Below are 26,143 nucleotides of genomic sequence, written 5' to 3' on the forward strand. Positions count from 1 at the left end.
TGACCCAGAAAGTACCCAAGAGAGGAGGGCTGGCAAGGAAGGCAAAGGGGTGACTTGGAAGAAACCCATGCCAACTTCACATTCTCAGCGGTTCTGTGGGCAGAGGACGTGCTACCCCTCACAGACCCTGGGAAGGTGCCCAGGCAACCCCCTGCGGAAAGGAATGTTAAGGTACCACTGGCAAGTTTCCAATACTCCAACCCCAAAATGTAATTCGCTTGTTTCACATATTTTCAAAATTCCGTAGTAAAGCATCCTTTTACTTCAAATTTTCAACTTTAAAGTTCAGTCAAGTTTTTAAGCAGTGGGCTTCCCTGGTGGTGCAGTGGTTGAGAGTCCACCTGCCGATGGAGGGGACGCGGGTTCGTGCCCCGGTCCGGGAAGATCCCACATGCCGTGGAGCGGCTGGGCCCGTGAGCCATGGCCGCTGAGCCTGCGCGTCCGGAGCCTGTACTCCACAACGGGAGAGGCCACAGCAGTGAAAGGCCCGCATACCACAAAAAAAAAAAAAAAAAAGAAAAAAATTTTAAGCAGAAAAGCTGTTTTTATGGATAAGAAGATTACTCTGCATGCCTGGAAGGAACAGAGAGTCTCCAAGGGCAGTGATCTGCTCAAGGCTTAGGTGTTTTTTTTTCTTATTATTTATTATTATTTCTTCTTTTTTTTAAATGGAAGTATAGTTGATTTACAACGTTTTAGGTGTACAGCAAGGTTATGTGTATATATATATATTTATATTTATATATTTATATGTGTATATAATTATATATATAAATATATTTATATAAATATACATTTTTTAATATATATATATAGTGTTTTTTGTTTCATCCTTTAGAACATTGACGTCTCGGGTACACTATTACCTGCCCAGGACTGTCCTGGCCAGGAGGCTGACCACACCTTGGAAAGACACCATCCATACAGACAACTGAGATTTAATTCTTCTCATCTCAGAAGCAATATGTGTATTCCCAGGAAAACTTCTGAAGATACAGATAAGGAAATTAGCATTCTTAACTTTGTATTGTACGCTTGTGGTTGGCAACAGGATGGCCCCCAAAGATGTCCACATCTAAAACCAGAACCTGTGAATATGTTAGATCACATGGCAAAGCGGAATGAAAGTTGCAGATGGAATTAAGGATGCTAATCAGAGTAAAAAGGGAGATTAGCTTGGGTTACCCAAGTGGCCCAATGTAAGCACAAGGTTCCTGCTTTCGGTTTGATTTCAGCTCAGTCACGCTTCTGACCTCCAGGACTGTAAGACAATACATTTGTGTTGCTTTAGGCCACTGATTTTGCGGTAACCTGTCACAGCAGCTACAGGAAATGAATACAGTGCCCCTCCTCCCAGGTATTTTTCTTTGCCTGTGTATTTTGAACCCCCCAAAGTAGGACAATACTGTACATAATATTTTCAGATAATCTTTTATTGAAGTACAGCAATGGAACAGAGAATCACAGATCCCCAGCACACGGCCGGACGATCGCAAAGAGAAAACACCTGTGTGGCTACAGCCCCAGTCAAGAACTCTAACACGATTGCCCCCCGGAAGCCCCCTTATTCTGTTCCCAGTCACCCGCTCCCCAAAGGCAATCCCCTCTTGACTTCTACACATAGCCTAGCTTTCCTGCTCGTGAACTTTATAAATGAAACCACATGGTATGCACACAATGTTTTCTTTTTTATTGAGGTATAGCTTACACGTACTGAAAAGCACAAATTTTAGATGTTTTCACACATGCAGACACTCAATTAACAGCCCTGTGAATCAAGATAAAGAGTATTTCCTGTCCCCAAAGTTCCCTTTCCTCTGCTCAGCACATATACCCCTCCCCCAAAGAACCAGTGTGCTGATCTCTGTCACCATAGAATTACTTTTGCCTGACCTGGGGCTTTGTGGATAGAAGTGGAATCATGCAATATGCTGAAACCTGTTTTCTTCCTCGCTCATTAAATTAGCATAAGCACCTTTCCACTGTACGGCTGGACCATCATTAGTTTAATCAATTTCCCCCTTCTGTGTATGGTTGCTTCCAGTTTGGGGATAATTTTAAGAATTAAATATCAAAGATGCATCACGCTTCTTTTATTCATAGAGGCAGGTGGACCAGGGGTGAAAATCCTCCCCCACACAGCCTTCTAGCTGGGTCCTCACACGTCATTATCACCCTTTTCCCAGAGTCACTTCCTTAACTGATCCCTGCAAGACCCAGGCTCTCTGGAGGACACTGAGAACTGTCCTCGCTGAAACAATTGTTTTCTTATAGTCCGACGATACCGGCCACTTCCTCTCCCTGCAACCCAGCAACCTCTTGGAGCTCAGTCAACTGTCTAATTACTCCAGCCAAAGAGCCACTGTTCAGAGCCTCGTGTTCTAGACAGGAAAGAATGTTCCTCAGTGAATAAGTCCACACCTCTATTCTGGGTAACACAGCAAAAGTTAAAATGAAGCAGTTGTTCTGCAGTTGGTTCCAACTATTATGTTGTTTGCACAGAAAGCACGGAATCGAGAAGCACAGGGGAGCCCAGAGTATTCCAAGGAAAATATTTGCAGGCTGACAAATTAGGACGCCGCTTTCCAAAAATGTGCATATAGGAAATTGGCATTTTCTGCATTTAGTTAATGTAGTAGATAACAGTCTGTCCAACTGGAGTGAAACTGGGGGCTCTGATGACTGAAAATGAGTAGGTACTAAGCATTTGTGGATTATTTTGTTCCTTTTAGATTATATGGAACAGTACATGCTTCCAACGCCAGGCACAAAAAACAAACAGTACAGAAGGGAGATAGAAAATAGACCTTAAGGGACTTCCGTGGCGTCCAGTGGTTAAGACTCCGCGCTCCCACTGCAGGGGGCACAGGTTCGATCCCTGATCAGTGGAAGTAAAATCCAGCATGCCGCATGGCGCGGCCCAGGAAAAAAAAAAGAAAAAAAGTAGACCTTTAACAGTTAGTTTCGTTTCGTTCCTTTCAGAGGGAGGCAGTTAGAAAATCTGATTAAACATCCTTTACTCCTCTGTCATCAGGAGTTTTTTCTTGAGATGACCATGGTTTTAGCAGAACTGAGATGAAACATCATTCAGAACATGAAACGTCACATTTATAAAATCATCTTATAAAACCGGGTCCCCTCCCTCTGGGCCCCTGTTTCCTTTACCTGCGGGAGTATGCGGGGTGGAGGGGGTGGAAGACAATGACAGAAATGTCAACCCCAAATTGTCTTGTGCAGAGGCTGTGGAATGGAACCCAGCAGCAAAGGCCCTTTGTCAAAGGGACTTTGGGGTGTCACTGACAGAGCTAGTGGGCTCCAAGGTAAAGCTTAAACAACAGCCTGTACGTTTGCATGTGTAAAACCTTTAGAAGCACTGTGGAATAAGCCCGGATGTCAGCAAGAGCTAAGACCAGCGCCTTGGGAATTCCCTGGCAGTCCAGTGGTTAGCGCTCCACGCTTTCACTGGCGAGGATGTGGGTTCGATCCCTGCATCCCGCAAGCCAAGCAGAACAGCCAAAAAGGAAAAAAAAAAAAAAAAAAAAGACCGGCCCCTTTAAGTCACAGGGGTCACCCCCCACCTCAGGTCTGAGCAAGCCCAGGGTGGTGATTCATTCTCCCTTCCCTGTCCCTGTCCCCACGTGTGCAGAGGGGAGAGTGTGCTGGTCTGGTCCTCACAGCGTCCACTCCTCTTTTCCTGTCTCTTGGACTCAGTCAATCTCCCTCTCTCTCTCCTTCTACGGCTTCGGCTTCGTTAAGTGGGCCTAACAGAAAATGGAAATATTGATATATAATAGATATTCTGTACTTAAAATACTGTTAACACTTTTACATTTTGTTGGCTTAAAACCAAATGAATGAGACTCTCTCTTTACTTTGCATGGCGGTGGGAGTTGGACACGGCCCACCTTCAAGCTCCAAGTTCACCAGCTGCCTGCCGGGCTGTTCCTGTGCTCCTGGCCCTCTCTCTCTACAGAAGTAGAGAAAAGAATCGTCCGGCTTCAGAAACCTGTTCCCAGGAGTAAATGAGATGCCGGTGCCACACTCAGCCTGTTGCCCGAGGTGGGCTAGGTGGTCCTTAGGTGGAAGCTATTTTAGGTTCATAGGTCTTGGTTCCTTCCCCTGTGTGTCTACAGCGTGGTTGCCTGAATAAATAAGATTCTTCATTCCTGCTCCAGAATCTGAAGTCATTATAACCCCACACGGAGCAGCTGTTTCCCCCACCCCCACCCCCGTCCATAGGCAATTCCCTGATGGTAAATTGCATGCCTAGGGGAACAAATGAACTTGAGGTGATGCACAAGTCCCTGGCCTTGCGCAGAGTGGAACTCTGTTGTCACCCAAGGACGTGTCAGATGTCAGAGGTGAGGTCACAGCAGGGGAACACCCAGGACTGGGGCCCCGAGCCTGACACCTCCTGCCTCTAGAGCAGATCTGAGTCACTTCAATTTCCTCTTACTTGGGAAGAGGGAAGTAGAGGGTGATTTCCTTGATTTGTACCAAAATTAGAAAAGACAAAGGCAGGTGAAGGGATCCAGAATAAGAGTTTTGTTATTGTTTTATTCTCTGAACTCCCCCTTATAGGCCTGAAAGCAGAACGTCCCAAAATAATTCAACAGTCACAAATCCTGTCCCGAGGCTGGGATCACAACTTGGGAAGACTCCGCTCTCTGGAGAGACATCCACACCCAGATGAGAATTCCCCTAACAGACATAAAACTACCATAGCTCCCATCTATTCTCCTAAAGCGCCATTTATCTTTCCTAAAAGTCTTTTGCTTTCCCATAATTGTCCTTCTTCCCCTCCCGTGCCACTTCCCTTATTAAGATGGTTTATAAGCTCCCAATTCTAACCACCTCCTTGAATCACAGTTTTCATGAACTCCTGCAGACCTGTGTGAATTTTAAAAATCTGTCTTTTCTTTTGCCAAACTGTCTTTTGCAGGCCCCCAATTAACAGACCTAAGAAGGTAGAAGAAACATTTTTCCTCCCTGACACTGGAGTTCACGTCTTTACTGTTAAATGCTAGAAAAAAAAATACTCAAAACGCTTGCTAGAGATGGTAAGGAGAACTGATTCCAGACCATCACAGTGGGAATGGGACCACTGCAATGAGAGTTTACAAGGGGAGAGAGACTGGGCTCAACTCGGATTACAGTGCGGGCAAGTGGAAAATTACTAAGAGGAAACATGAGGAGTAAAATGGGTTCTGGCTGAAGTGACCTAACAGGATTCTTGCTGAAGGCAAGCTAGGGGGCTTCAGACATCACCTGGGGGATGGTAGAGGGGGAGGAACCTGATCAGTTATTGGGAGTGGGGGGTTAGGGTTTAAACTGACACAGCAGGGCTCTTGCTAAAACTAGATTTTTCAGGGAGGTGCACAGATGGGCCCAAGAGAAGGTCCAGGAGTCTGAGTAAAGTTTGGTCAAGCAAAGAATCTTTGTCATAAACTTACACTCATTTAGTCCTTTTGAGGTTAATTGGAATGTTCTCTAAAAAGAAGATACTATATAATATGATGAAAAGAGAAAAGTAGATACTATATAATGAAAAGAGAATGGTAAGCACCATTTATTACAGGCCTAGTAGGGCCTATGCACTTTGCAGATGTCACCTCCTTGAGCCTCTCATGTTGCAAGGGGGACGTGGGCTCAGTGAGGGCCGGCTCCTGCCCAGGGTCCCGGATTAGTGTCCACTTGTCACACACAGACATGGACTGCACCCTCAGGCACTGTGCCAGGCACTGGGGATAGAGGGGTGAGTGAGACAGTCACCACAGCCCCGGGACAGACCAGCTGGCTGAGGAAAGACCCCCTCAAAGAGTAAAGCACACAGAAGTAATGCCTTCGGGGGAGCGCTCACGGGGTCCCTGCCTGGGCCCGGAGCAGAGAGGAGGGAACCCTGGTGGGATCTGTGTTGAGAGCAGAATCACAAGGAACAGCGGGTAGAGGAAAGTGGAGGGAAGGGCATCCCAGGGCCAGGGACAGCGAGAGCAAGGGCCACGTGCACACAGGACCGAACTAGTGGTGGTGCTGCGGCCTAAACCCGGTGCCACCGAGCTCCAAAGTCCATTTGACCTCACTGAGGCCTCTGTGTACCTGTAACCCCAACAGAACCGGGCCTTTTGGCTGCCTGGTGTCAAGTAAAAACCAAATCCAGACTTAGGGAAGAGAGACTTTATTGGGAAGGCTTATTGCAAGGGAGGTGGGGGCAGGACCACTGCCGCAGGGAAATCACTGTGACCCACCAGATCTGGGAGCACGTCAGGCGTGAGGCAGAAAGGGAGTTTCCTTCATCGGGAGCGGTGAAGACGGCTAGAAAGAAGCAGGTTGGGCGCAAGTGGAGGGAAGGGTGGCTGGGTGGGAGAGGAGGTCAGAGAAGGTTTTAGCTGGGCTCACCCCAAAGTTCAGGGGCCTGGGAGAGGGAGGGAGACTTAACCAAAGTCTCACTAATGAGCACTTTGTTCCCACTGATCAATGGGACAAGCTGTTGAGCTCATCACTTATGGGGCCAGAAGGGGAAACTGGAGGGTCCGTGATGGACCTTAACACAGGCGAACGGGGCCGGGGTGGCGGGGGGGACATGGATAAGTCTGCTCTAACTCCGTGGCATTAAATCTGTCACCAGAAACACAAAATGGGTGGAGGGGGTGTTTCTGAACCATCGTTGTTTTTCAGGAGCTCAGTCCCCCCTTTTGTTCAAGATGGAGTCATAAATGTCCTGAGGGGGTGAACAGGATCGAAGACAGTCTCCGGCCCAGTCAGAGCCCGTTCAGCCTAGTGACGAAGCCAAAAGGGGGCGTTGAAAAATCATTTGGGTTTCACTGAATGATGGTCGACAGCAAAACAATGAAGAACCGCCAGCCATAGTTTGAATTTCAGATAACACATTTCTATAGTATAGGCATGGCCTATATAATAGTTAGGACTTACTTATACTAAAAAAAAAAAAATCATTGTTTGTCTGAAATTTCACTGTATGTCCTGAATTTTTACTTGCTAACTCTGACAACCCTGCACTGAGTGGGTTCCTCAAAGTTACCCTAAAGAACACTTTTTAGCTTCTCTTTCCTGACATCGGTCTCAGCACGGTAGCTGTTCCCTACACCCCCTCCCACACAGCCCAGCTCTCACCACACACTCCAGGCCCCCGGCTCCCTCCGTGTTCTCTGAACCCCTGGACCCTCCTTCTCAGCCCTTTCTCTGTAATCAATTCAGCCTCTGACCTTGTGGAGGAGCAGAATTTGCCCCCCCCCCAAAGTTTTCTCTTTGGCATGAGGATTAATTTAGGCTGATTACTTTTAAGAAACAGAAACCTCAAAGTTTTTATTTCCTTCCCCTTAACTGCCCGAAAGAATTTAGATAAAGGGCCTGAGGTATCACCAGAGGTATCTGCGAAGAATGTGGGGAAATTCGTCAGGGCCTGAAGGTCAGAGTCCACGCTGTGTCACATTGTCTCTGCGGCCCCCGCAAACGTTTGTCCACCAAACATTTGCTTTCCCATCTGCAGGTGAATTGCCTTCCTCCCCTTTGAAGTCCCAAACCCTTACCCCCAACATCCTCTTTTGTCTCTAGCTGAAGATGGTATTTAAGGTGACGGTTTGGGCGATTTTGGTGAGTTACTCAGTCTTCCTGGGTCTTTCCCATGTATACATGTTACTAATCTTTTGTGTGATTTTTCTCCTGTTAATCTGTCTCCTGTCACTTTCATTCTTGGACCAGTCAGAAGAACCCAGAATGGCAGAGGAAAATTTCTTCTTCCTCCACAGCCTCTGCCCTGAGGATGGAAAGCCCCAGCTCCTCAGAAAGGTGGGAGATTTTGTTTTGAATTCTATTTCCCCAACATGTGACTCCAGATTTTTTAAGCAAACAGCAAGGAAGACTTTGGGTGTTTACCATTGCCTCTTGCTGCACCCGCATAAGTAAGAGGCCTCATAGAACCCAGTTTACATACTCTAAGAGGCCCAGGGGCATAGACTATAAGAAATTGCTACCACTACAGACTGTGCTGGGAAATTCTTCCCCAATACAGAACGCTGGCTCAAAGGAATAACATCAATGTGTTAGTAATCACAACTGTGCATGTATCGTACACTACAGTTAAATCCACCATCCATCTGTGAAAAAAGTACAAAGCGACTAACAACACCCTCCCTCACTCCTCAAAGTGTGGTCCCCAGACGGGCAGCACCTGGGAGCTAGTGAGAAAGGCAGAGTCCCAGGCCCGCCCCAGACCTACCTGCAGCTCCAGACTCTGCATCCGATAAACCTGCAGGGGATCTGTGCACATTGTTTCGGTAACACTGAACTAGGCCACTTTCATTTCTGTTCCTATAGAACAAAAACACCACCAGACGGCCCTTCTTGACCAAGTCAGGTATTTAACCAAAACAGGTATGATGCCCAGGCCAAAAAGAGGGACTATAGTCCCTCTTGCTTATTAGCCTGATGTAATTCATATCTTCCTTTGGGGAAGAGATTGGCATCCCTGATAAAGTTCATAAGGAGTTATCTGGGAAACCAGTTACCTACCTACCCAGCTGATTGTCAGGACCATTAGCCAGTGATTCTTACTGTATTTAGCCTGGCAATGATACTTTCTTATAAAATATACGTACCTAAAAATGAACTTCTTTTTTTGTGGTACGTGGGCCTCTCACTGTTGTGGCCTCTCCCGTTGCGGAGCACAGGCTCTGGACACGCAGGCTCAGCGGCCATGGCTCACGGGCCCAGCCGCTCCGCGGCACGTGGGATCTTCCTGGACCGGGGCACGAACCTGTGTCCCCTGCCTCGGCAGGTGGACTCTCAACCACTGCGCCACCAGCGAAGCCCAAACTTCTTTTCTTTTAAATTGAAGTATAGTTGATTTACAATGTTGTGTTAATTCCTGCTGTACAGCAAAGTGATTCAGTTATATATAATTCTGTTTTTTAATATTCTTTTCCATCATGGTTTATCATAGGATATTGAATATAGTCCCCTGTGCTATACAGTAGGACCTTGTTGTTTATCCATTCTATCTATAGAAGTTTACATCTGCTAATCCCAACCTCCCACTCCATCCCTCCCCCAACCCCCTTCCTCTCGGGGAACCAGTCTGTTTATGTCCGTGATTCTGTTTCTGCTTCATAGATAGGTTCGTTTGTATCATATTTTAGATTCCACATATAAGTGATATCATACGGTATTTGTCTTTCTCTTTCTGACTTACTTCACTTAGTATGATAATCTCTAGTTGCATCCAAAAAGATGAACTTTTGGTTTGGCCTATAGGGGCCTCTCCCCTTGCCTACGAGATTGTGATAAAACTTTCGCACATACTCATAACTAAATTGTTTTAAGTCTTCTTTCACTCATCTAAAAAGAAATTAGAATGGATAGATTACTTAATGTGGTTGACCTCGCTCGTGTCAAGCTATGCTAAGAGGCTACTGTAAATGCAGGAAGAATCAGCAAGAGGTTCAAAGAAAACGCAGCCAGAGAAACGGCAAGACAACTATGGGGGAAAATAAAAAGGCAAAGAGTGATTTTGCACATGCACGATAGTGTAACCTCTGAATGGTGAAAACAGAAATGATATAGGATGCTTGCAGTGGGAGGATGGACAAAGGGAAGCAGAGGGCAGGTGCTGAGAGCTCAGCCTGAATCCGCCAGGAAGGAAGGCAACAGGCCAGGATGAAGAGGGTGAGTCAAAGAGCAGCACATACAGGTTATTCAGAAACAGGGAGATGAGTGAACTAGGAAGGAGCTAAGCTGAGCGCGGAGGGCGGTGGGAAGTGGGGAATGGCTGTTTACTGTCAGCCTTTTCATCCTATGAACACTTTTTTTTTTTGGCCCTGCTGCACGGCTTTAGGGATCTTAGTTCCCCAACCAGGAATTGAACCCGGGCCGCGACAGTGAAAGCACCAAGTCCTAACCACTGGACCACCAAAGAATTCCCTCATCCTATGAACTTTTAAAACTAGTGCACTAATGATCACTTTAGGAAAAAAACTGAAAACAAACACCAAGCAATGTTTACACAGATCTAACATGACCAGAGGAAGTGAGGCCTTTATTTCATTTTGACTTCTTAACATCTTCTTTTTATCTCCCCCATTAACTTTCAAAGGGGTAATTAACTTTCAAGTAATTTGGAACAGAGATGGCACGTTAGTGAAGGGGATCTACGGGAGCTTTGCCCATAGCTCATTACGGTAAGTCATCGCGACAGAAGATGACAACTACGTAAAGTTTGCAAGTGGGCACAAGTGTTGGAAGTTTGACTCAGCGGGGACGGCCCACACAGGTGGCATACGGCTTACATAGCTGCTGGTGGAAGTCAGTTATTAAAAACCCACGTCTTGGTTTTGTTAACTAGGAATTTGTTGTTGAAAGAAAACAGGAGTCCTATTTTACTATATTTATTTTAATTTATTTATTTATTTATTTTTGGCTGCATTGGGTCTTCATTGCTGCACACAGGCTTTCTCCAGTTGTGACAAGCGGGGGTTACTCTTCATTGCAGTGCGCGGGCTTCTCATTGCGGTGGCTTCTCTCTGTTGTGGAGCACGGGCTCTAGGCGCGTGGGCTTCAGTAGTTGTGTCACACGGGCTCAGTAGTTGTGGCTCGTGGGCTCTAGAGAGCAGGCTCAGTAGTTGAGGCGCACGGGCTTAGTTGCTCCGCAGCATGTTAGACCTTCCCGGACCAGGGCTAGAACCCGTGTCCCCTGCACTGGCAGGTGGATTCTCAACCACTGCATCACCAGGGAAGTCCAGGAGTCCTATTTGAACTCCATACAGAAATCTCAATGTCCTGCTGCTGGTGGCAGCACTGTACAACTATCATATAACTGCAGAGCTGACAGGCCGAAGAAACACGTGAACTTCCAATGATTTACTCAGCTCCACTCTAATTAAATTTGCAATAAAGACCTCCTTTTCTGCTGGAGCTGCAAAACTGATCGGAAAAAAAAAAAATCAGAATGACGAATTTTTAAAAATGCATTCATTATGTGTATCCACTTACAACCAAGAAAGACTTGTACCTTGTAAAGATTATGGAGAGATGTACTTCTTGTAGTCTTCCTGATGGTAATTGAATGATTTAAATGACACACATCTACTCTTTGCTGAAAAGACAAGTATACTGTTCCTATCAGGTAGAAACAGGCAGGAAAATAAATAATCACAAAGCACGCGAGCTCTGGTGGAGGTGTGCATGGGCGGCCAGGGACAAGGATCCTTGCTGCTGAGACAGGCAGACATCCGGGCAGCCTCTGCCTTCGTCTACAAGGTGAAGGGCACAGGGCCTTCATATGTGAAGAAGGTCATTTGTCCCAGGAACTTTACTTGTCACGTCTAAACACTTTTTCCATGTCACTCATCTCAGGACACCAGAGTTATGGTTCAACAGAGCCAAGAGTGAGAGGCTCCTCCAGGCGCCAGGGCAAAGATAACACTCTCTCTACACAGATCTGGGATCAGCTCAATGGGCAAATTTGTTAGCACGAAAACAGAAAATACCAATACTTCTAATATTAACTACTTTATTGGGGGTGGGGGTGAGAAAAGGTCCCTAAAAGATAAGAAGAGAAAATGTGAGGTACTGACGTTAACTCAGAGTAAAAGCCAAAGTCTCACAATTTCCTGCAAGATTCTGCAAGACCTGGTCCCCAGGCCCCCGCATCCCTCCTCGTAAGCCCTTCTCGCTCACCATTTACTGTATTGGCTGCCTTTGCATTGGCTGTTCCCTCTGCCTGGGATGCTCTTCCAGGGTGTCACATGACTTACCCACTTCTTTTAGGATTTTGCTAAAGGTCAAATATCCAGGCCCTTCCTGAGTACCGTAACTAAAATTGCAAACCTCACCCTCGACTCCTAGCCCAGTTTTCTACCCACCCCCACCCATAGCAATCACACTGTCCACTACTCTAGTGACGTTGCTGTCTCCCCTGTACTGGATTATCAGCTCCGGGAGGATAAGGAGTTACCTCTGTTTTGCTTTCTGTCCTGGCCTCACTCGACCAGCAGTGAGTGCTCAGCATTTGTTCAGTCCATCAGGAAGCTGTCAAGCAGGTTCATAAACCAGAGAACATGTAGCAGTCTACTTAAAATTACACTTCCAGGGCTTCCCTGGTGGCGCAGTGGTTGAGAGTCCGCCTGCCGAGGCAGGGGACACGGGTTCATGCCCCGGTCCGGGAAGATCCCACGTGCCGCGGAGCAGCTGGGCCCGTGAGCCATGCCGCTGTGCCTGCGCGTCCGGAGCCTGTGCTCCGCAACAGGAGAGGCCACGGTGGTGAGAGGCCAGCGTACTGCAAAAACTCAAACAAAAAAATTACACTTCCAGAGTTGTTAACTCTTTTTTTTTCCCAGATGAACAGCACTTTTCCAACAGACAACCACATTGACTTTGTACAAACTTTTTCCAGTCTTGATTTGTACCTTTCAATTTCAAGTATGAACAATGTTCTGGCCAGAGATGCTTCTAAACCCTTAACACCCTGTCTGGAACTTCAAATACTGGTATGTGTTGCCCTGGATTCCTCATCAAAGAAAATCTTTCATGCTGGGTAGAACCACCTGTCGTCACAGGGAGTGACTCCGGACAGAAAGCTGCAATACAACGTACTCTGATGCCCAAGTGCCAAGTGTCCTATGATCAAGCTTGGTTCAGCTGGCCCATGACATGATAAATACTTCCCAGGAGCTGTGTGCAGCTGGGACTCCCCGGCAGATTCCTAAGAAAGAGCCCAACCCTGCAGGTTAACCTTCTGTATAACTTTCCAGTGAATAAGGTCTTGGCTAAATTACAAAAACAAAAGCAAAACAAAAAAATCCAAAAAACTTTGTGCCAAGTTACAAAAGAGAACAGTCTGGTGTAGGATTCCGCCCTCTAGTGGACGGAGAGAGATCTCAAAATCTTGACTTGATAGAACTATTCTTTAGCTCTGTTTTTGTTAACTTTTCTGCTATAGGCCTTTTGTGTCCCACAGCCATTTTTAACATAAAAAATTACTTCTTAGAGATCACAGTTTAATTATCCATTGCTACTAAAGTGTAGCATCTTTTTGAAAGACTGGACTCCTGTCAGCTTTAACACTCTTACGTAATCCAGAGGAAGAAACATCATAAATGCTAAGGCCCATCCACAGTACACAGCCTCCTATAACACACACGCGCACACACACACACACACGTATTCTTGGGGAAAACAAGCATGCCGTCCCCGTGCCTCGAGCAGCTGGGCCGACTCCATGAAGGGGCTGGAATGGACTGAGCAGGAGACAGCTGGGGAACATTCCAGGAGCCACACGCAGGGGTGACATGTTCTCCACAGATGTTCTCACAAGTCTCCTCCTGTGGGTTCGAAGTTTCCCTCCATCACCCACTCAGGCGCCAGCACACTCATCATGTAGGAGAACAAATGAAAACTGTTGTCTTGAGGTGGGGTCACAGACCAGGGCTGGAGGTTCAATGTTAAGAACCGACATCCGGGCAGCCTTTCAGCAGACGGAAACAGGATGCAAAGCCATGTTTGTTTAACGTCCAGTGCTCTAGAGAATGTTCAACTGGAGACCCTAAGTCCTTTCTCACTGGGAATAGTGTAGAATGACCTGGACAGTTGCATGTCACTAGTAGCTCCCGGGAAATGTCTTCTCCTGTAGTTTCTAGCATTGGGTTTCATGCCAATCTTTCCCTTAAGCCTCTGCTTCCCCCAAGGCTGGGGTGTGTGTGTGACTCTATCAAGGACTCCCTTTCAGGCCATTTCACTCCGAGATCAAGGACCTGATAGCTGGGAAGAGCCCTGGGAGTGTCCCATGGTTGGCCCCCTCTGCTCTGTGGGCTGAGGGGTCCACAGAACTTATGGGAGACCTCTGGGACCAGGCTGTCTCAAGGCCTCGGGGGGCTGTCCTGTTTCCACCAGAGCAACGCCTAGTTTATTTTTTCCCCCACACATAAATATTCTTTTTTATTATTTCTAAAGTAAATGGTAGCACACCAAACATATTTTTCTCCGCTTTGCTTTTCTCTTCACTTAAAAGTATATCTTGGGGCTTCCCTGGTGGCGCAGTAGATAAGAATCCGCCTGCCAATGCAAGGGACACGGGTTCAATCCCTGGTATGGGAAGATCCCACATGCCGCAGAGCAATTAAGCCCATGCGCCAGAACTACTGAGCCTGTGCTCTAGAGCCCGCGTGCCACAACTCCTGAAGCCCGCGCACCTAGAGCCTGTGTTCCGCAACAAGAGAAGCCACTGCCATGAGAAGCCTGCACACCGCAACGAACAGTAGCCCCCGCTCGCCGCAGCTAGAGAAAGCCCGCACACAGCAACATAAACCCACCCAACACAGCCAAAAATAAATAAATTTATTTATTTATTTTAAAAACGTGTATCTCGAAGGACTTTCTATCCACTTTCTCTTATTTTATTTTGCTAAAATATAAATAACATAAAAGTTGCTATTTTAATCATTTTTAATTAGGAAAAAATTTTATTATGGTAAAATATACCTGACAGAAAACTTACCATTTTAATTTTTTTGTTTTTGGCCATGCGGCTTGCGGGATCTTAGTTCCCTGACCAGGGATCAAACCCACACCCTCGGCAGTGAAAGTGCAGAATCCTAACCACTGGACCGCCAGGGAATTCCCAACCATTTTTTTAAATTAATTAATTAATTAATTTTATTTTTGGCTGCATTGGGTCTTTGTTGCTGCACGCGGGCTCAGTAGTTGTGGCTCGTGGGCTCTAGAGCGCAGGCTCAGTAGCTGCGGCGCACGGGCTTAGTTGCTCCGCGGCATGTGGGATCTTCGCGGACCAGGACTCGAATCCGTGTCCCCTGCAATGGCAGGCAGATTCTTAACCACTGCGCCACCAGGGAAATCCCCAACCATTTAAAAATGTACAGTCTGTGGCGTTAAGTACATTCACAATGTTGTGCAACCATCACCACTATCTGCTTCCAAAGCTTTTTCATCACCCCAAATAGAAACTCCATGACCATTAAGCAGTAACTCCTCATTCTCCACTCCCCCCGCCCTGTAACCTCTAATCTACTTTGTCTCTAAGAGCCGCCTATGCTAGATATTTCATATGAACAGAATCATACAATACAAGACCTTTCCTGTCTGGTTTCTTTCACTGCTTTCAAGATTCATCCACATGGTAGCATATGTCAAAATTTGGCTCCTTTTACAGCTGAATAATATTCCACTGTATGTATAGACCACATTTTGTTTATCCATGCATCTGTTGATGGACACTAGGTTGTTTCCACCTTGTAGCTTTTGTGAATAAAGCTGCTATGAACATGGGTGCACAAGTATCTGTCTGACTCTTTATTTTAAATTCTTTGGGGTATATACCTATGAGTGGAATTTTGGGTCACACGACATTTCTATGTTTAACTTTTTGAGGGACTTCCAAACTATTTTCCACAGCGGCATCATTTTACATTCCCACCAGCAATGTACAAGGGTTCCAGTTTCTCTACATCTTCCCCAATGGTCCTTATTTTCAGATTTTTGGATTCTAGCCATCCTAGTGGATAGGAGTGGTATCTCACTGTGGTACCATGATTAATGATGTTGAGCATCTTTTCATGTGATTATCAGTCATTTGTATGTCTCCTTCGGAGATATGTTGATTTGAGTCCTTTGCCCATTTTTAAATAGGGTTTCTTATATTTTCGTTGTTGGGTTTTAGAAAGTTTATCTGTCTTAACCACTGGATTTCCGAAAAAATATTGCATCTAAAAAAAGAGGTTTACTGATAAATGAAGGCTGGGACCCGGTGCAGCCTTATATCTCACATACAGAGAAACAGAGGTCCATGAGGTTAAGCCACATGGTAAGTAGCAAAACAGCCTGTCTGACAGATTGCTTCACCTCCTCCCATGTCACTCAACACCTGGAGTGAGCAGCGCCCAGGTGCCCGGCTCTGTGAGGAACTACACGTGCAAAAACAAATCCTGTCCTTCAAGACTTCTGGGAAGATGAGGCTGGCAGGGTTGGGTGTTCAGGGGGCATGGTGAGAAGTTCCTCGTAATTGACGGAGGGAGAGAGCAGCAGCATACCAGGCTAGATTCTGAAGGATTTGAGTGCCAATGAGTTGGGATTTTTAGCCTGGAGGCCCCAAGTCACAAATTCAAACACCTTCCTGGGACCTCGGGTGCCGTAAATGTGGAGAACAGTGGGTGAAAAGCAATAGGGATTGGAGGGGGCCTGTGGCTAACCAGAGCACCGCCCTGCCTAAAGGCAGATTCCAAAACTGCTGGGTTGTGATTCCTAACATAGAAAGCAGAGGGCCGTTGGCTTGCTGGCTGGCCAAGCTTGGGAAAATAACTCATCTTCTTTGCAGCACTGCTCTTCTCACCTGGAAAACAGGAGTGATCGTTGTACCTACCCGCTGCCTAAGGTTGCATTAGGAGTAAAGGGATAATTCACGCTCAGCACCAGGCACCTGGATGGCCTTCTGATTCTCTTGCTCTAGGACCCTCCCCTCTCGCTAGAGCGCTCGTCCCCATTAATCAACATCTCGCGGCTGCGGCCCCTTTAAGGCGGCCATGGAGGACCCAGTTTCAAAGCTAAGGGCGACCTTCTAGGTGCCGTCTCTATGGTAAGTCGTCACTTACGGCCGGAAGTGCGTATGCGGAGCGGCTTTGGCTCGGGATTAGGAAGAGAGTGGCGGCACGTGCTCTCTGGTGTCCGAGGAGATGTGCGCTCTCGACCCCGGCGGGTGGCAGATCCCCGGCCCGCAGGGTGATGCTGGCCCGCGGCGCCGGTTCCCTCCCCGGGCCGGGAACGAAGCTCTGGGTGCCTGGACTTCTGGGACCGCCCCCCGTATAGCAACTGCGGCTTGGACGGAGGAGAGAGAATGCAGGCACCAAAATCGGGGTGAGGGGCTACTGTAGGAGGCACTGCACCGCGCAGAAAAGCCTTGGATTCCCCGGCTGGGGGGCCAGCATGAGTTTCTGGGGGTGTGTAAACATCCAGTGAGACTCATCCTCCTAGAGTACGTGGTATCACTTTCTTTTCCCAGGTATTTCTCAGGCAATAAGAGCTCTCCAGACCCCGGCGATTGGATGAAGGCATGCAACCTTTCTTTGCTCCTTCTTGTCGGTGACCGTATACGGAGTGACCTCAGTTTGGGGGATCCAGGTATGTCAAGCGTGGACACGCAGTGTCCTGAGGCCGATGGTCTGGGAAGAGGCTCCTGTGTTGTTGAACCTGCCCAGTTGTGGGTGCAGCCTTGTACCAGGCAGCCCGACCCTGACCTAAAGTAAATTCCCAGGAGAGGTTTTTCCTGGGTTTCGAATTTGCAGTAACAGGTGTGAACATTCTAGCAGCAGTTTGATGATCATGTATGATACTGCAAACAGGATTTTCGCTGAAAGAAGAAAAGCTGTAAACAGTGTTGATGTTTTATTCAATAAATATTTTCTGATTCTTTGGCCACCCACCATGCTAAGTGTTAGGGATACAGAGATGTTACGGCCCTTGTTCTCAGGAAGCTACAGCCCAGCTGGGGAGATAAAATTAAGTGATCACCCTAAAGAGGGTATAATTCAATCCGAGGTGAGTGCTCTGAAGGAAAGCATAGTCTAATGAGAATATGTGTCTTAAAGAATCTGATGGAGACTGGAAAGCTTTCCTGAGGATGAGACCCTTGAGCTGGACTCTGAAGGACTCAAGGATGAGTAGGAGTTTGGTGGGAAGGCCAGGGGACAGCATGTGCAAAGGTCCAGTGGGCTAGCGAGTATGGCTAGTGGAGGAACTGGAAAAAGGCCATTGTAGCCTGGAAAGCAAAGTGGAAAACGGTGTGAAACGAAGCTGGAAAGGTGAGGAGGGCCAGACGACACAGGGCCTGTGGCTTATGTTAGGATTTGGGGCTTGGGCCTGAGAATAGTGGGAGGTTAGTATGGGATTTAAACAAGAAGATGTTGTACTGAAAATTGTAACGTCAAAAGAGCCCGGTGTACAGAGCAGCACAGTAGCAGAACTTTCTGCGATGCTGGTCTATAATCTGTGTCCTCCTGTAGAGCAGGCCCCGAGCCTGGAGTGGAATTTTAATTTAAATGTAAATGGCCACGTGCGCCTAGTGGCCGCTGTGTGGGACCGCGTGCGACCGCGCAGCTCTGGAACCTGTTGGAGGGGGCAGTGACAGATCGTGGCACACAGATGCCCTTTCACGTCCTGAAGAAGGGCTGAGACAGGTTCCACTTTGGGGAGGATCCACACGTTGATCATTCCTGGGCATCTCACACAGTAACTGCTTGTGGAACTGCTTTCGTTTTTATTTTCTTGGTGTGGTTCAGCTCCTTCACGAAGCGGCATGTTCCTCCCTCTCCTACCTTTACCTGTTTTGTTGTCAGCACACAGATGGAGAAATGATTCTTCAACTCATCGAAGTACCTACAGCGGTCAAAGCATTACGTCTCAGCTTTGGAGGGGCCGTCAAGAAAAGTGGTCCCTGGTGTTCCAGGGTTTGGGATGCAGAGAGGTAGACGGCAGGAAGTGCCCTGGACCCCAGGAAGAGGCGTTTCCAGTGGGACCCGGCAGAATGCCGCCCTGTGAGGAAGTAAAGGCCGTTTCCAGCCGATGAAACGTGTGACCAAAGGGAGGAAGTGTGAAAGTGCTTGAGAGGATGTGGGGAACTCAAAAGTTGGGGGGAAACTGGGGAACTGCACAGCGAGAGAAAGGGAGGAATAGGTAGGAATAGATGGGCTGGTGTTGCGTTATGGGGGGCTTTGTCAGAGTTCGGCTTGTTGTGCCCACTATGGGCCAGGAGGGCCCCACGTGGTGGTGGGCAGATGTCCAGGTGTGCCTGCAGTGGTGGGTTAGGGAGTCACTGGGGTGGAGCCCGTAGACTTGGAAGGCGGGGGCTGATCGGTCGCTGCGGGGCACCGGCTGCATCGTACTCTTGGTGGAAGGTAGATTTTAGATCTTGGAGGGTGTTTTATTGTGTTAACAGTCTTAAATTCTCTGAATATTCAGACTTGCCGAAGTCAAATAAAAACCGATGAAGTGTGGTTTTTTTGCAGGTGAGTTCACTGGAAGATTTGTGTGTGTGGTGGGTGAAAATCTGCTGAGTTCGTTTCTGCCCGGTTCTGTGCGCCTGAAATGTAATTGTTTTGCTTTAGCGCTTTGCAGATTTGTTTGGTTTAACTCCTGTCTACATAGTTTTTGAGTGCTGACCTGTTTAATGCCCTGTTTTGTATGAGAATACAAATAAAAGGAGTCAGACCCCAAGGAGACTTTTCATACACGTTATGGGTTCCGTGCCCGGTGACCACGCACTGAGTGTGTCACCTCGGCCTCCGAGGGGGCACAGTGGGCAGCACAGTTCCCGACTGAAGAGTGACTCACGGTCACACACCCTCAGTGCTGCCAGTGCCCTGGACCAGTAAGTTAGTCCCTGAGCACCCCGACCCCAGGCTTCTCGGTGGGCGCAGAACCCCCCCTCGCCAAGTCAGACTTGTTCGACTTCAGCAAGGCTGAATATTCAGAGAATTTAAAAATTCACACAATAAAATACTCTCCAAGATCTGAAATCTACCCGCCCCCCGACACCTAGTGTGTGCACATATCACAGGGTCAGGAGGCTTTGTTGCAGAGGTTGGGGGCTCTGCTGGCACTAGCTGGGGCCATACTTCACAGCAGAGAATTCTCCCAAGTTCCACTGTCTTCGAATGTTTTGCCATCTGTTAAGGTGCAGAAAGGAAAAACCAGCCTGTGTCTTGAGCTGTGATGGTGGTGGTTCTATACATAGTGCTGTCATCAGAGTGTTCCATGCTATCTTCGTGTCGTGGTCAAGGGCGTTACAAACAGTACATACATTTTTTTATGCGGTGTAGAAGAGTTATCTTGGACTTTGGACCTAGTCGTGCCAGAGCCAGGTACCTGCCTGACATACTTGGTGACCCTCCCGACTTCACACTCACCTCATCTCCCGAGAGGGTGTGGCCCGCTAGTGCCCACCAAGGCCGAGATGTAGCTTTGCAACTTCAAGGCCAGCCTCTGGTGGGTCTTTATGGACCAATAATCTAAAAGGGCTGCAGGTGTCAGGGGAGGCAGGGCCACCACGGGCAGTGCTGGGAGCGGCAGCTCGTCAGCTCAGGTGACCCGGGCGGAGCAGCGCCGACGGGCAGATGTAGCCAAAGGCTCCACCGCTGGCCTGCAGTGTGACCTCGGGCAGGCCACTTCCCTGTTTGTCCCTCAGTTTCAGTAAAATGGGGACGATGGTCATAATTACGATGCTTCCTGCCAGGTGGCGCTTGTGAGAGTTGGGTTAGCGGATGGTGTAAAGCGCTCAGACTCTCAGCTGGCACGTCAGGATGGTCATTTCCGTTCTTCCCTGGATTTTCGGTGCATTTTACAAACACATGGAAAGAAGGGCGTGTCAAGAGGACAAATCAGAAGAGCAGATAAGATCCGTAAAACCCTGGCCGTATATAGTCACAGGTCGGAATAAGCCGAGAGGTGCAGAGAGTGCTGAGGACGGCAGGCAGGACTTTCTTGTAAAACCCACGGAACATAAAATTTACTATTTTAACCATTTTCAAGTGTGCAGTTCAGTTTGTTTGTTTTTGTTAAAGTACATTTACAGTGTTGTGAAACCTTCAGCTCTTGCCTACTTCCAGAATATTTCCATCACTCTGAGAGGAAGCCCCCTCCCCCCAGCCCCTGGGCACCTCTGATCTGTTTTCTGTCTCTGGATTTGCTGACTCTGGACTCTGCACTTTGCATCCTTTTATCATCCAGGCCTCCCCTAGGGTTCAAATAGGACTTCCAGCCCCTTGCCCCACATCACCCAGCCAGCTGGGGACTATAGGGTAGAGATTCTTAACCTCCTAAACCAGCAGAATCTGATTGGAATTAGGTTTATCCAAAAAGTCAGGTAAAGCGGGGATTAAAAAAAGCAGACATGTTACATACATTTTATTTTAATGTAAAATGGAAGAAGATAACATCCATTTGCTAATGTTTTGATAGGAAGCTGAGGCCTTTTATTTTTGGTGGGCGTGGTCTAAACACTTCTAGGGAGGTCTTAAATATGCTTGCAAAGTAATCTGAGCAAATTCATCTAGATTTTTATGAGCCCCCCAATCTTGTAGAGTTGTCCCGCTCACACCTAATTAAATATTTTTAGCTTTATATAAGACTCCACAGTATTCAACTAATGGAAGAAATTTTCAGTATTGAGGTGTGGGGGAATCATTACGGCTTATACATGATTTAACATGCATTTTATGCTAACTACAGTAGCCTGCTTGTGGCCTGTCAAACGTACATTGTACATCTGCCTTAGTCATTAAAGAAAAAGGTGCATTGGCCAGAAGTAAAGAACGTCCATGTGAAAAATAAAGATGGGGACTTGCCAGGTGGTCCAGTGGTAAAGAATCCGCCTTCCAGTGCAGGGGACGCAGGTTCGATTCCTGGTCGGGGAACTGAGATCCCTCATGCTGCGGAGCAACTAAGCCTGCGTGCCACAAGCAGAGAGCCTGCACTCTGCAGTGCTCTGCAACGAAAGATCCCCCGTGCCGCAACTAAGACCCAACGCGGCCAAAAAGAAAGAAAGAAAGATGAAACGCCTCCCTTCCTGGGAGGCCAATGCTGGTACTCCTTCAATGATGAGACTCCCTTCCCAGGTGCCAAGGCTGTACTGACTCACTGTGTACCTGCCCATAGGTTTTTGTTTTGGGGTTTTTTTTTTTTTTTTGAAACCTTGAAGGACTGTATCCCTGACTTGTTTAATGTTTTGTTTTGACAAGATACAAAACAATGCTGGAAACCCTGCTTCCGAGCAGTTGCTCAGTTACCTAAGAGGCCGTCTCCCGTCTCCCAGGCTGTAGTCCTGTTTGGCTCAAATAAAATTTTTTTCTATCCCTATTATAGATTGTTAATTAGTTATTTCTGTCGACACAACTTAGATTTGTTTTGTTTTTATTTCAAATAGGAGCAACACTTCTGTTTTGTTTGTTTTACAGTATTTCACCAGTCTGCATCCTCCTTTATTAAATCATGTATTATTGAACGAGGTCAGCTGGCGCGCACAGGTTTGGGAACAAATACGAGTGGCTTTGGCAAGGCTCCAGCTCATGTGATTGGAGCAGAAGCCTGGGTCCTCCCAGCGAGGAGCGTCAGCCTTTGGTGTCCGAGTTTCCTGGAGACCGTGAGGACTTTCCCTGAGGACCAGAGCCTCAGAGGAAGGGGGAGAGAGGTGTCCTGGGCGGAAACCGGAGGAGCTGCTCCACGGCCCCAGCTGTGCTCGCTGGTGGCCACTGTCAACAAAAATGAACCAATAGGCGGTTAAAAAGAGAAACAGGATTCTATTCAAGCCAACCTGAGGGTTACTACCCAGGAGACAGTTTCTCAGAAATCTCTGAGGGGTGCTTCACTTCTTAGAAGTCGAAGGCACAGTTATATGTATTTTTGAGACGAAATGACACACGTTTTACAGAGTTCACCAACGGTACATAGTCCAGATCTGCATGTCGGAGGCAAGCAGCAGATCACCATGACCCCCGACAGGGTTAGGAAAGGAATGTTCTTAAGGAATTCATTGCTGGTGTCTGAAGAAAGGAAGAAAAGTTGATCTTTGTGGTTGAGTAGACATTCCTGCCTTTGAGGAGGTCTGGTTAACGCATACACTGCCCATTAGGGAGGGCCCAACCTGGGCAGGGAGTATGTTATGCCTACATTTTCTTGTGCTGCCTCAAAAACACAAATTTTACTCCATCACGGCTCTTGGTGGCGCTGCTGACCACAGGCCGGGTCAGAAACAAAGCAGCCACCTGCCTAGCAGTTCTGTTCAGAGGCCTACACAGTCTCTCTGTGAGCTGTAGGAACGCATAAATCACGTGTTCCTTAAGCAGCGGAGAGGCGAGGGAAGGAGCTGATGGTCCCCTGCCCCACCCCAGTTCAGGCCAAGACAACCTGTGGCCTGCGTGGGTCCTTGTGCACCATTCTCCAGGCTCGGGCAGACACGCATGATACACATGTTGTTAGGTATGTGGTTTCCAGAGTTAGCTCGGCATTCAAGGCCCTCCAGAGCCTGCGCCACCGGCTTCGTCAATCTGACCTCCTGGGTCAGCGCCTTTGTCCGCACGCAGACACCCTGCTCGGGCCATTCTGGTCAGCCCAGCCTGAGACACCCCACGTGTTCTCACTTAAGCAGAGCCCACCTGTCCTTTGAGACCAGCTCTGGTCCCAGCTGACAGTTTCCTCTCTCTGGCTCTTTAGTGCCAATTCTCTGTCCTACTCACCTGACCCATCTTGTGCCACCTGGGGCTGTCTGTCCTGCGCCTTTTCATGAGGTCCAGCTGCCCTGCATCTGGCCTCTCTTTCTCAAGACAGGATATGCCAGCCTCCTCGGGCTTATGGGGAAGACAGGTTTGCAGTGAGAGCCTTTGCCCCTTTCCTCCCACCGACACGAGAGAGGGCGTGGTACCCCAGGTGAACGCCCAGAGTTGGGGGGGGGGGGCGGCTGCTGGAAGCAGAAACCAACATCTCGTCCCCAGCTGGGTGCTTGCTAAGCTGTAGACCCTGCCAGCCCATCCTGGTGCCGCCACCAGGATGTGGAGAGAGTCCTGGGAGAGGTTGACAGGTGTCCCCTGAAGGTGGGGTGTACTTGAGCACAGCCTGGTGCTGGCTCTCACCTGGGGAATTCCAGGACCAGAGGGTTCTGCAGTCACCCTTCGAGGCCAAAAGGGACAGGGGTATAGTGGCTTTGGGATGAAGAGGACAGTTACTGTGGTCAACTGAATAATGACCCCCAAAGATGTCCACACCCCAACCCCCAGAACCTGTGAATATGTCACTTTACAAGGCAAAAGGGGCTTTGCAGATGTGATGAAGTTAAGAAATCTGGGATGGAGGCCATCATGGACTAGCCGCGTGGGCCCAGGGTCATCACAAGGGTCCTTAACAGAGGGTCAGAGACAGAGAGGAGATGTGATGCTGAATTTGAAGGGGGTGGAAGGGGCCACGTGCCACGGAGTGTGGCAGCCTCTAGGAGCTGGAAAGGGCAAGGAAATGGCTTCTCCCCGGAGCCTCCAGAGGGAACAGTCCTGTGGGCACCTAGATGTGTCACACTTAGCTCCAAGGGCATTTGGAAAGCGCAGGCTTTTACCTGGCTGTTCATGTTGGCGGAGTGGCAACTGGGAGAGGTCTCTGCTCGGTGCCTTGCAGGGCATTTGGAGAGCTTGCTGGGGGTTGGAAGAGCCAGGCAGCAGCTGGCACTCAGGAAATGATGTTTGCTGAAGCAGCAGACCTGCTTCTCTGTGTCACTCTTTTCAAAGTGTCCCGTCTGAAGGCCGAGCACATCTATACCTGTAACAGGAACCTTGCAGACTGGCAGTGATTAACTGAATGTCGGGACCCTTTGCTTTGATTTAACAAACAACGTTATCATGCAGTGACATGGCTTGCAGAAATTATGATCCAGAGGAGGAAGGAAGCCTGGGAATGCTTGGCGTGCTGCCTGGTGGTTAGCTGGGTGATTTCCGCTCATCTTAACCAAATCTCTTTACCCTCTTTCAGTCCAGTGGTTCAGAGAGGCCCAGGAGAACCTGGCAAAGCCCTGTCACCCCTCTGATTGGCTCAGGAGTCAAGGGGCACGAGCAAGCCCAGGGTCCAGCAGACAAGGGCTTCCTTCCGTACCCACCAGGCAGGACACTTCCCCTTGGGGTCCGGGCAGTCCTGGAGTTTGAATGCCACCGTGTCCTGGGAAATGTGCACCTTTGTGCCTGACACTCCCAGCACACCCCCTTTTGGGGGAGGAGAGCGTCCTACCCTGGCTGTGAGAGCTGGACCTCAGCCCGCTGCTGCGTTCCCTCCCTCATCCGCGACACGGCAGGGGAGCACTTCCGACGTGGCAGGTTTCCTGTGCCCTGTCACATCTCCTCCCTGCGACAGTCATACGAAGCAGGGACCAGTACTGTCATCTCCATTTTGCAGATGAGAAACTGAGGCCTCGAGGTCAGGGAAACAGAGCTGGCAGGTGGCAGAGCCAGAACCTGACCCCTGAGTGGACGCGCTCTACTCTGCACACTCAAACCCTAAGCCCCGCTCCAGAGTAGTCCAGGCAGGGCTGCCGGATTTAGCAAATCAAAGAAGCTGGCCCAAGTTCAGTTTGAATTTCAGATAAACAAGGAATTTTTTTTTTGAGTTTAAGTATGTCCTGAATAGTGTATGGGATATACTTATACTTTTAAAAAATTCTGTGTTGTTTATCTGAAATTCAGATTTAATCAGGTATTCCCTATTTTACCTGGCAACCCTAACTGCAAGGCAAAAGCCACCACGTAGCCCTGTGTGAGCCAGTGGCCATGGGACAGGGAAGGTACCGCCAGCATAACATTGATGTGCAGGGTGAGGGCCAGGATGTCGAGTCTCTGGGCGTGGGAACCCATTCTGGAGAACAGGTCTATCAGTCCCCGGGGCCAGCCCTAAGCTCTCCCCAAGCAAAGGCAGGGCAGCGTGTGGCCTGCAGCGCCTGAAGAATTGCTTGCACGTGCAGAGAGAAAGGTGGCCTTGGGGATACTCAGCGGGGAGGCAGAGGAGACCAGGTGTGTTGGATTAGAGTTTGCAGTGCCAGCTGGTCCACTGTGCAAGGTGGGCTTTGAAGAGCCGGCCTGGGGCCCTGCAGCTGTGGCAGCCGGCAGGACCCACCGAGGAGCCAGGGCCAGGACACGAGTCCCACTGTGGCCCTGATAGCTCTTGGTGGTGTTGGGCCCAGGTTGCAGCTGTGTCCACAGCTGTGCAGGCAGACGGCACGGCCCTCAGGAGCACCTGTGTAGGAGCCTCCTGCAAGTGTGTGGGCCAAAGCCCCGTTATCACCCTCACCCTCTGGTAATGGAAGCTACCTTGTCTTATGTGGTTACCACGGCGGGGAACTCTGACCACTTGACCTCATCGAATCCTCATAGAACCCAGGAGTCTCCTGCCATTAATAGTTTTACAGATGGAGACGTGCTCAGAGAGGTTAAGTAACTCTGCTGAGACCACAAAGCCAGTGAGTGGCAGAGCTGGGGCTTGAAGCCCCTATCTCTAAGCCCTTGCTTTTAACCACTGAACAACAGAGCACTCTTCATAAGGCTGGGGGCCCTGAGAGAAAAGGCTTTGAAGTGGTAGACAGAACATTCATCTGCACCGCATAAAA

The 26,143-nt window shown here is 48.5% G+C and overlaps 1 long non-coding RNA gene and 1 other non-coding gene across 2 annotated transcripts; both read left to right on the forward strand.

The window, feature by feature from the left end:
• Window positions 1–16,626: 16,626 nt before the first annotated feature.
• On the forward strand, window positions 16,627–21,870 carry LOC141277391 (uncharacterized). Its single transcript, XR_012328717.1, has 2 exons — window positions 16,627–16,875; window positions 17,021–21,870. It is a non-coding gene; the product is annotated as an uncharacterized lncRNA (long non-coding RNA).
• On the forward strand, window positions 17,176–17,362 carry LOC117309861 (small Cajal body-specific RNA 16). Its single transcript, XR_004524151.1, has one exon.
• Window positions 21,871–26,143: the final 4,273 nt, after the last annotated feature.

Source organism: Tursiops truncatus, chromosome 20 (genome assembly GCF_011762595.2).
Source record: "Tursiops truncatus isolate mTurTru1 chromosome 20, mTurTru1.mat.Y, whole genome shotgun sequence".
Lineage (NCBI taxonomy): Eukaryota > Metazoa > Chordata > Mammalia > Artiodactyla > Delphinidae > Tursiops > Tursiops truncatus.